This window comes from Papaver somniferum, unplaced genomic scaffold (genome assembly GCF_003573695.1).
Source record: "Papaver somniferum cultivar HN1 unplaced genomic scaffold, ASM357369v1 unplaced-scaffold_10, whole genome shotgun sequence".
In the NCBI taxonomy this organism is placed as follows: domain Eukaryota; kingdom Viridiplantae; phylum Streptophyta; class Magnoliopsida; order Ranunculales; family Papaveraceae; genus Papaver; species Papaver somniferum.
This window is the reverse complement of record NW_020618825.1, coordinates 9,615,468-9,626,239: the sequence shown is the minus strand read 5'-3', so window position 1 is coordinate 9,626,239 and position 10,772 is coordinate 9,615,468.

The following is a 10,772-nucleotide window of genomic DNA, read 5'->3' as shown; positions in this document are numbered from 1 at the left end:
AATAATAATGGAAAAAACTAATATGAAGTTGATAAACAAAAATTAAATAATAATAATCGAATTGAATTCATGCAGTCTGAGCTGCCGGGGTTTCCAGTTGAACCCTGAACTCATTAAGCCAGCTACTCATTGAAACAATATTTCACCGACAACTAGGGATCTATATTAGACCTCAAATGTAAAGTATAATCACAAGGAACTTCTCTAGTCACATGATAGAAGAGGAAAAAATGTTCCATAGTCGCAGGGGAGCTGTTGCGTAGCCTGCATTTTGAGTTGATCCCATGTAAAAAAAAATTCCGATAAATGAACATATGAATTTGGTCGAAGGTCAGTTCAGTTACCTTCCAGATGATGGATGCTTACGAGCTCGTCCTTGTTTTTTAACTTTACCATGTTGAATAGTCTGGACAGGCAGTAAAGTGTCAAAGAAAGGGGTAATAGAATAGTTACCACCAGGAGTACTAGTAAGTTCCAATAAAATCTCAAAGGAATTTTGGTAATACTTCTTCTCTCTTCGATCATAATAATAGAGAAATTCAGAACGGTAGTGGTAACCAAGACGATATTCCCTTAGGATCTTTATGAGTACTAAGCTTGTACCAGTAATGCCTTTGAAAGTTAATTTATTTATTTAATCCCACGAACAAGGCAGTTGCATTGTTTCTTGAATCCAGTTATAAATCCATAAATTAAGAATGTCATCTTTTTCTTTGGTTAATAAAGCTAAGTGTCCGTCAACTTCTACCAATTCATAAAGCAATTGTTTCTTTCCAATTGGGCTCCAGAGATCAAGGATAAAGTTTGGGATTTTTATCCATCTAAATGTCTCACTAACAAGATCAAACACCATTATACCATTCTGACTTCGCGGCTTCTTGCTAGGCATCCAATATATTGAACCGCACACATGAACAGAATCTCTCCCAATTGCAGTGGCAGGTGGAACTTGGCCAATCTTTCTCCATTTGTTCTTGCCTACTGTAAAGACACCGCAAACCACATCACGGCTACTTTTAACTTTATCTGTGCGTGCTACAGTAATCTCAATTATGCAAAGCACTTTGTGTTGATTCATAGTCGGATCGACTCCAAATCCAAACATATATTCATAAGAGCTTTTCGGACGCTTTCCACGACAATCTTCTACTGGTTTTAAGCCAAAAAGCTTTCTGAAAACTGCACTTGTTACAGCGGTGTCTCTATCCACTGTGTTTTCTCCCGCGTGCTAAGATTGTAAATGAGAACAAAATAATGCTTAACAACAGCATCACCACCCTTGACAAAACAAACTAAACCATTTACAGGTTCAAGCATTAACATTGATCTCTCATTAAGAATCACATTATTACTGGTGACGACAGCAGCAGCAGTGTACGATGATTCATGATCTTGATTATCCTCAAACCTTAAATCTTTCCGACCGAACGAAAACCTCTTGACTAGTATAAGTGCATCAACATCGCATGTAGGATAAATTAAAAAGGTTTGTTCATCAAGTAGACGTGTTTTTGACCATGTAAAGTGCAAATCGATAAAGCTTTTGTTATGTTTGAATAGATATTTCCAATATCTACATACTATCTTCAATTTCATTCGCAATTCTACAGGTAATCTAACTAAAATGTTAAACATCAAATCAATATTACCCCCAAAAAAGAAGCATTGCTCGGTTGAGATGACATTTCTTCTGCTGATGCTACCGCTCTGCTCTTCTAATCTTCTTCGTTTCAGTGCAGCTGCTAATCTTATCATTTTTCCGGTCTGATCAGAAGATCACCCTTTTTGATTGGAAGGGATTATCTTTTGAAACTTGAAAGAACAATAAAGTATCTGTAGTGTTTGATAATAGTACTAAATGGAAAGAAGTAGAAATCAAATCATGTTGGAAATGATTTTGGAGTTAATGGGCTAAATGGGTATTGAAAATGATTTGAGAATGGGCTCACAGACACTCAACTGTGGTTTAAGAGAAATGAAATTTTATTGCTCTCAAAACTTTGTTTGGTGGTACAAGACCTTACTTCTTACACACACTCCCTTTAATTCTCACCTTACCACTAACTTTGTTTTTCACTCAATTACACCTTCACTTGGTTGCACTACCTCCCTATTTATAGCCAACCTAAGAATTCTCTAGAACTCCCTAGAGAAATATCTATCCCAACTAACTACAACATGTGCTAGATATTTCTAGATAGTTTAGAACCTTTTGTACATTCATGAATATTCTAGTAAGCTTGGGCCCTTATAGCCATGAAGCCTCTAGATGGGCTAGAGTATTGTGGACTAATCTACAATAGACTAGTTGGGCCTAGATAATTCTAGACACTTCTAAAATCAAGTTTATAATTTTAACAGCCGCCCTTAAACTTGATTTGAAGTAACTCCAAGAATTTCTCGCAATCTGACGAAGACCTCGTGCTTTAGAGGTTTCGTGAATATGTCTGCAACTTGGTCTTGAGACTTTGTATATTTCAGTTGTACCTTATTCTCCGATATGCACTCTCGGATAAAATGGTACCGTGTGTCGATGTGCTTGCTGCGGTCGTGGAACACTGGATTCTTTGCTAAAGCTATTGCTGACTTGTTGTCCACAAATACTGTAGTCGGTTCTTCCTGCTCCATTTTAAGTTCATTCATTAAACTCCTTAGCCATATCGCGTGACAAACACACGATGCTGCTGCGACGTACTCAGCTTCGCAAGTGGAGAGCGTGACGATCGGTTGCTTCTTCGAACTCCAAGTGAAGCCTGTATCTCCGAGGAAAAATACAAAACCAGTAGTACTTTTCCTTTCATCTAAATCTCCGGCCCAATCACTGTCGTTGTATCCAACGAGTTTGTACTTGTCTGACGACGAGTAAAATAAACCGAAATCAAGCGTACCTTTTAAGTAGCGCAGAATTCTCTTGGCAGTCTTCATATGGGTAACCGTAGGTGCTTCCATGTAGCGACTGATTAGTCCTACTCCGTAGAGAATATCTGGCCTTGTACAAGTTAAGTATCTCAAGCTTCCAACAAGGCTCTTGTAAAGAGTCGGATTGACCTTCTCTCCTTCATCGATCTTTGATAGCTTGATTCCGCATTCCACGGGAGTAATTGCCGGATTACACTCCTCCATTTTAAATCTCTTAAGGATTTCCTTCGCATATCCTTCTTGAGATATAAATATTCCATTTTCTTGTTGTTTTACTTCAAGCCCGAGATAGTATGACATAAGACCAATGTCCGTCATCTCAAATTCTCTCGTCATCGTTTTCTTGAACTCCTCGAACATTGTAGGATTATTGCCGGTAAAGATCAAATCATCCACATATAGGCAGACGAGCAACATATTTCCCTTTTCATCCACCTTCACATAGAGAGCATGTTCATGCGGGCATTTCTTAAAATTATTTTCTTGGAAGTACTTGTCGATTCTGCTATACCATGCTCTCGGCGCTTGTTTTAGGCCGTATAAAGCCTTTTTCAACTTCAGGACTTTATTTTCTTGTCCTTTTACTTTGTACCCCGGCGGCTGCTCGACATATACCGTCTCTTCAAGATGCCCATTTAGAAAGGCAGACTTGACGTCCATTTGATGGACTTTCCATCTATTCTGGGCAGCTAGAGAGATAATTAATCTTATAGTTTCAAGACGAGCAACAGGAGCAAATACCTCATCATAGTCGATGCCCTCTCTTTGGTTATATCCTTTTACTACCAATCTTGCCTTGTATCTTTCAACCTCCCCTTTTGCGTTTTTCTTGGCTTTGTACACCCACTTTACTTCCAATTGCTCTTTGTCCTTTCGGAAGTGTTACAAGCTCCCAGGCTATTCTTCTCAATAGCCTTAATTTCTTCATTCATCGCCTTTCTCCATTTTTCACTTTCCACGGCTTCGTCAAAAGTTATTGGTTCACTATCTGCAAAGAGACAAAAGAGATATATTGTCTCCGTAGATATCATTTAAACTCCTCGTCCGTAAGGGCCTCTCGCTTGAGCTTTCATCTGCTGATGATGGATCATTTTGGTGCAACGCTGAAGGAGACGGAGGTGGTGTATTAGCTGGAGATTCTGGTACCGGTGGTTGTTGTTCTTCTTCTTCTACGATAGGGAGAAAATTGTAATCCTTTTCTTGAACACCGAAGTCCCAGATGCCTTCTTCATCGAACTCCACATCTCTGCTTGTGATGACCTTTCTATTGATTGGATCGTACAACTTGTATCCCTTGGACCGAGAGTCATAACCGATAAATATGTACTTGGCACTCCTGTCATCCAGCTTCGTTCTCAGCTGGTTCGGCACATGAGCATATGCGATACTTCCGAATACTCGTAAGTGTGAGACGCCGGGTTTCACTCCGCTCCATGCTTCTAAAGGAGTCATGTTCCACACGCTTTTTGTGGGACATCGGTTTATCAGGTAAACCGCACAGTCAACTGCTTCTGCCCAAAACTCCCTGGGCACTCTCTTTGTCTTCAACATACTCCGAGCCATATTGAGAATTGTCCTGTTTCTCCTTTCGGCAACTCCATTTTGTTGAGGTGTATATGGAACCGTAAGAGGCCGACGGATTCCATTGTCTTCACAGTAAGACTCGAACTCCTTCGAGGTAAATTCACCTCCTCTATCTGATCTCATAGACACAATTTCGAAGCCGCTTTCTTTCTCCACAATGGATTTAAATTTCTTGAAATTGGAGAAAACCTCCGATTTTTGTTTCAAGAAATAAACCCATGTTTTTCGACTAAAATCGTCGACAAATATGAGGAAATAGTTATTTCCACCATACGAGCTTGGCTTTATTGGTCCACAAACGTCCGTGTGAACTAACTCCAGTGGCTTTGTGGCTCTCGTCAGTGTTTCCTTAGGAAAACTTTTTCTGAAATGTTTTCCAAGTAAACATCCTTCGCACAATTGATCCGGGTGGTCTATTCTTGGCAAACCTCTAACCATATTTTGTTTGGACAGTAACTTTAATCCTCCAAAATTTAGATGTCCATATCTAAGATGCCAGAGCCATGACGAGTCTTTCACACAAGCAGTCAGACATCTCGCGATGTCATTTTGAATGTTCAGATAGAACATCCTATTTCCCGTCATTGGCACTTTGGCAATTAGTTTTCCTCTCCTATCTCTTATGAAAAGACTAAGGTTTTCCATGTTCATCCTATAGCCCTTTTCTAAGAGTTGTCCCAAACTTAATATATTCATTTTTACGTTAGGGACATAATAACATTAGAAATAAATTGATGGCTTCCATTTTTTAATCGAATCAAAATTTTGCCAAGACCACTCACCGGAGTTTTCGCTCCATTTCCAAACGTCACATTGCCGGAAACTGATTCATCAAGCTCCACGAATTTTTCCTTCGTGCCGCACATATGGTTGCTTGCTCCCGTATCAAGCACCCATGTACAGTTTTCATCATAGTCACCTCCTTTGCATGCCACCAACAAGGTCTGGTCTTCTTGATTTTCTTTACTAGCGTAGTTTGCTCTCTCCTCGACATTATTTGAAGAAGATCGACAGTCCGAAGCATAATGACCAAGCTTATGACAATTATAGCATTCGACTTGAGATTTGTCATACCTTGGCCTATTATTGTTGCGCCATGAATTATTTCCTCTACCACGACCTCTTGTGGAGCTTGACCTCTGGCCTCTGATCATCGTTATTTTGCTTGCCTCTTTCTCTTCCGCCGTAGTAGCCACGTCCTCTTCCTCTAGCATTATTACTAGAGCTCTCTCCTTTGTCTTTTAAAGTAAGCTTAGCTTGTAGAACTTGTTCTACCGCTCCCTCTTTATTTCTCTTTCTCATTCTTTCTTCATGGGCTTGAAGAGATCCCATGAGCTCATCCACGGTCATGGATTCAACGTCTTTGGACTCCTCGATTGCAACGACGATATAGTCGAATTTAGGAACAAGTGACCGTAGTATTTTTTCAATCACACGACTATCACCCATGACCTCGCCATTTCTTCTTAGTTGATTAACAACAACTAAAACTCTTGAAAAATAATCCGATATTAATTCGGACTCTTTCATGGAGAGAGATTCGAACTCACCTCTTAGAGTTTGCAACCGCACCTTCTTTACTTTGTCCACGCCTTTGAATGAATTTTGCAAAATCTCCCACGCTTTCTTTGCATTAGCGGCTCTTGATATCTTCTCGAATGACGACTCATCCATTCCTTGATAGATGAGGTAGAGAGCCTTCTTGTCTCTCTTTCTTGAAATGCGCAGCGCATCTTTTTCATTTTGCGGAAGCGCCGCTTCATCATCCGGTTCAACATAACCTTTCTCTACAATCTCCCATGCATCTTGCGAGCCTAATAACGCCTTCATTTGGATACTCCAATTTTCATAGTTATCTTTGGTGAGTTTAGGTACATGAAACGGAAACATTTCACTAGCCATTAGGATCTATGGCTCTGATACCACTTTGTTGGAAATGATTTTGGAGTTAATGGGCTAAATGGGTATTGAAAATGATTTGAGAATGGGCTCACAGACACTCAACTGTGGTTTAAGAGAAATGAAATTTTATTGCTCTCAAAACTTTGTTTGGTGGTACAAGACCTTACTTCTTACACACACTCCCTTTAATTCTCACCTTACCACTAACTTTGTTTTTCACTCAATTACACCTTCACTTGGTTGCACTACCTCCCTATTTATAGCCAACCTAAGAATTCTCTAGAACTCCCTAGAGAAATATCTATCCCAACTAACTACAACATGTGCTAGATATTTCTAGATAGTTTAGAACCTTTTGTACATTCATGAATATTCTAGTAAGCTTGGGCCCTTATAGCCATGAAGCCTCTAGATGGGCTAGAGTATTGTGGACTAATCTACAATAGACTAGTTGGGCCTAGATAATTCTAGACACTTCTAAAATCAAGTTTATAATTTTAACAAATCAGAGTGAGTCACAATATTGATAATCTTACTCCAGACATAAGACCCGGCTACACTTGTGTGAGATAATATATTCTCTCCCTTACTTTTAGTTCGTTTTGAGAAAGTCAAAATTTTAAATCTATCCTCAATTATATGCTAACTGGAGTAGTAGTAACTAGTAAGTTTCTTTTTTGTAAGATTATAATGACTAAAAATTACCTAGAATTGCATAAATTTTATTTCAAATAGGAAACGAGAAAAAAAACACAGATCTCTTGGGAGCTTAACATTTTCATCTTAGATGAAGTAATTATGATTATGGAAAATCTTTATAATTAGGGAATTTAACATTTAGGGGCAAAGATAAAAGAAGTATCAAAAGGAGTGAAGATAAAAATGAAAAATACCAATCATATTTGTTCCTTAGTTATGCCGATTCTATTATGTGGCAATGCAACCAGGTTAAGCATGCTTAAGATTCTAAACAGCTGCATAATCTACTGTCAGAGACCTACCAGACCATTGATTGGATCATGAACACTACTTTCTTAAGTTTATGCGCATTTCTTGCACTAATGTATTAGCAAGCAGTCAGTACACCATTATTCAGATAATAACTAATATAAAGTTGATAAACAAAAGTTAAATAAATAATAATCGAACTGAAACCTGAACCCATTAAGATACTACTTAATCAATTATATTTTACAGACAACTAAGGATTTAAATTAAACTTGAAATGTAAAAAGAAGCACAAGGAACTGCTCTAACCACATAATAGAAGAGGAACAGAAGAGGAACAAGTGTGCTCTAGTTGCAGGGGAGCCGTTGCATAGCTTGCTTACTGAGTTGATCGCGTTATGTTGATTGCTGCACAACAGTAAAAAATTCCAACAAATGAACATATGAATTTGATCGCAGGTCAGTTCAGTTACCTTCCACGTGATGGATACCGATGAGCTTGTGCTTGTTTTTTTAACTTTACCATGTTGAGTAGTCTGGACAGGCAATAAAGTGTCGAAGAAAGGTGTAATAGAACACCAATAAAATCTCAAACGATTTTTCATAAAATTTCTTCTCTCTTCTATCATAATAATGGAGAAATTCAGAGCGATATTGGTCACCGTGACGATATCCCTTTAAGATCTTCATGACTACTAGGCTTATACCAGTAATGGCTTTAAAAGTTAATTTATGTATTTTATCCCAGCGAAGGCAGTTGCACTGTTTCTTTAATCCAACAACAGTCCGTAGTACTACCGACTTCGTCGACCATGTAAATCCATATATTGAGAATATCATCTCTTTCTCTGACCAATATAGCTAAGTGTCCGTCAACCTCTGCCAACTCATGGACTAATTTTTTTTTCCCATTTAAGCTCCAGGGATCAACGACAAATGAGCTCCAGCGATAAGGATAAAGTCTGGGATTTTTATTGATCTAAATGTCTCACTTCCAAGATCAAAAACCATTACACCATTTTGACTCCGCATCTTCTTTCTAGGCATCCAATATATTGAACCACACACATGAACAGAATTTCTCCTAATTGCAGTGTTAGGTGGAACTTGGCCAATCTTACTCCATGTGTTCTTGCCTACTGTAAAGACCCCGCAAACCAATTCACGGTTAAGAATAAACCAATTCATGTGTTCTTGCCTTTGTGTTGATTAGTTGCCGGATCGACACCAAATCCAAACATATATATTTGTAAGAGCTTTGCACACTCTTTCCACGACAGCCTTTCAGCTGTAGTCCAAAAAGCTTTCTGAATGCTGCACTTGTGAATGTATCGAATTGGGTTCTCTCTCGGGTGCTAGGGTTATAAACGAGAACCGAAGAATGATCAGTAGCACCACCAGCACCCTTGACAAAACAAACCAAACCAAACCATTTACAGGTTCAAGCATTAACATTGGTCTCTCATTAAGATTCACATTATTACTAGTGACGACAGCAGCAGATTCATGATCTAGACTATCCTCAAACCTTAAATCTTTCCGATTGAACGAAAACCTCTTGATTGGTATAAATCCATTAACATCGCATGTAGGATAAATGAGAAAGGTATGTTCATCAAATAGACGTGTTTTCGACCATGTAAAGTGCAAATCGATAAATGATTTTCTGTGTTTGATCAAATACATCCAATATTTGCATACTAACTTCAATTTCATTAGCAATTCTACTGGTAATCTAATTAAAATATCAAACATTAAAGCATTACCCTCATAAAAAAAGCATTGCTCCGTTGTGTTGACATTACTTCTGCTGATGCTGCGGCAATGCTCTTCTAATCTTCTTCGTTTCAGTGCAACTTTTAGATTTATCATATTTCTTTCTGATCAGAAGATCACTCTTTTTGATTGGGGAAGGATTTAACTTGTAAGAATAATAACGTATTCGAAGTGTTTGATAAAAGTACTAAATGGAAAGACCCGGCTACACTTGTGTGATATATACCGGTTTTGACAACGTCAAAAATTTTGGTTTTCCCTGTTTCCCACACTCACTTTTCCTATTTCCCATCCACATCACAATTCGTAAAATCAATCTACTTTTCAATTCTGATTTTTCCTATTTACCATCTTCAAAAGTCAAGTTAAATTTGACTATGACTATTACCACCCATGTACGTCTCCTTCTTCGTTAACTTTCCCTTTTTATTAATAAATAATCAAATTATAAACCCTATATTTGATTTTGGTAATTATAGTACCCTAAATCGTATTGTTATTTGGTTTTTCATTGCTGATTCAGGGAATTATAATACCCTAAATCTGCAGTTAGTTATTTGGTTTTTCATTTCCCTTATTCAAATGAATAGTCCTTAGGTTGTTTTTTGTCTGAATCACTCTGCAAATATGGTCGTTCAGCTTTTAGCGATTCCCATCCATCTTGTATTGGTTTAACCATTTAAATCGACACACCAATTTGAAGACGGCCAAGACATCACATACCATATAATTATTAATTGCTTTTGAAAGTACTAATCGAATGAATTAAGTACATGTAACAGCTTGATAGATTTCATATCTCCACTAGCTATACATTCACCCTTACTGTACTCATTCTTAAAATAATTATTGTATCATAAGTGGTGGGTATCTGAGCCATCAGCCATGACCATGGAACTTGATCACTACTCGTCCATTAATTTACAGACTATTACTACTCGATCAAAAAAAATTTTTACAGACTATTACTACTCGTTAGCACTAGCCATAAAAATATATTATAAGATGGTGTAGGCATGCAGTAACAAGGTGAGAAGAAAAGATGGAGATTGGGGGTGGATTTGCGATGGAGAAGAAGAAGAAGTGATTTGAGGTCTTTGGTGTACATAAAAAAGTCAATGGATAGGATTTAGGATATATGAAATTTAATTTGAGTGGTACTTAGGATAATTGGGGATAGGAATTAAGGAGGATGGGAAATAGGAAATATAAAGATAGGAAATAGGGAAAACCAAAATTTTAAGGATATGTATTCCTTAATTATACGTTAGTAATTTTCTTTTCTTTTTTTCTGTAAAAATATTATTACCTGAAACTTCCTGAATCTATTTTAAAAAGGAAATATAATTTTCTTTATTATATTTTAATTATTTGATTGATTGATATAATAGGAAATGGAAAAAAAAGGAAAAACAAATCTCTAAAATTTTCATCCTAATGAAATAAAATTTGAAAAAAAAATGAAATAATTATATAAGTGGAAAATTTTTATAATTAGGGAAAAACATAAAAGGAAAGAAGCATTAATTTTCTTATGGTTAGTGGAAAAACTTAACAATAATTATATAAGTGGACACATAAAATAATGAAGTTTTAATTTTCTTATGGTTTTGCTGTGCCCACTACTTTTGAGATTGCCGTGC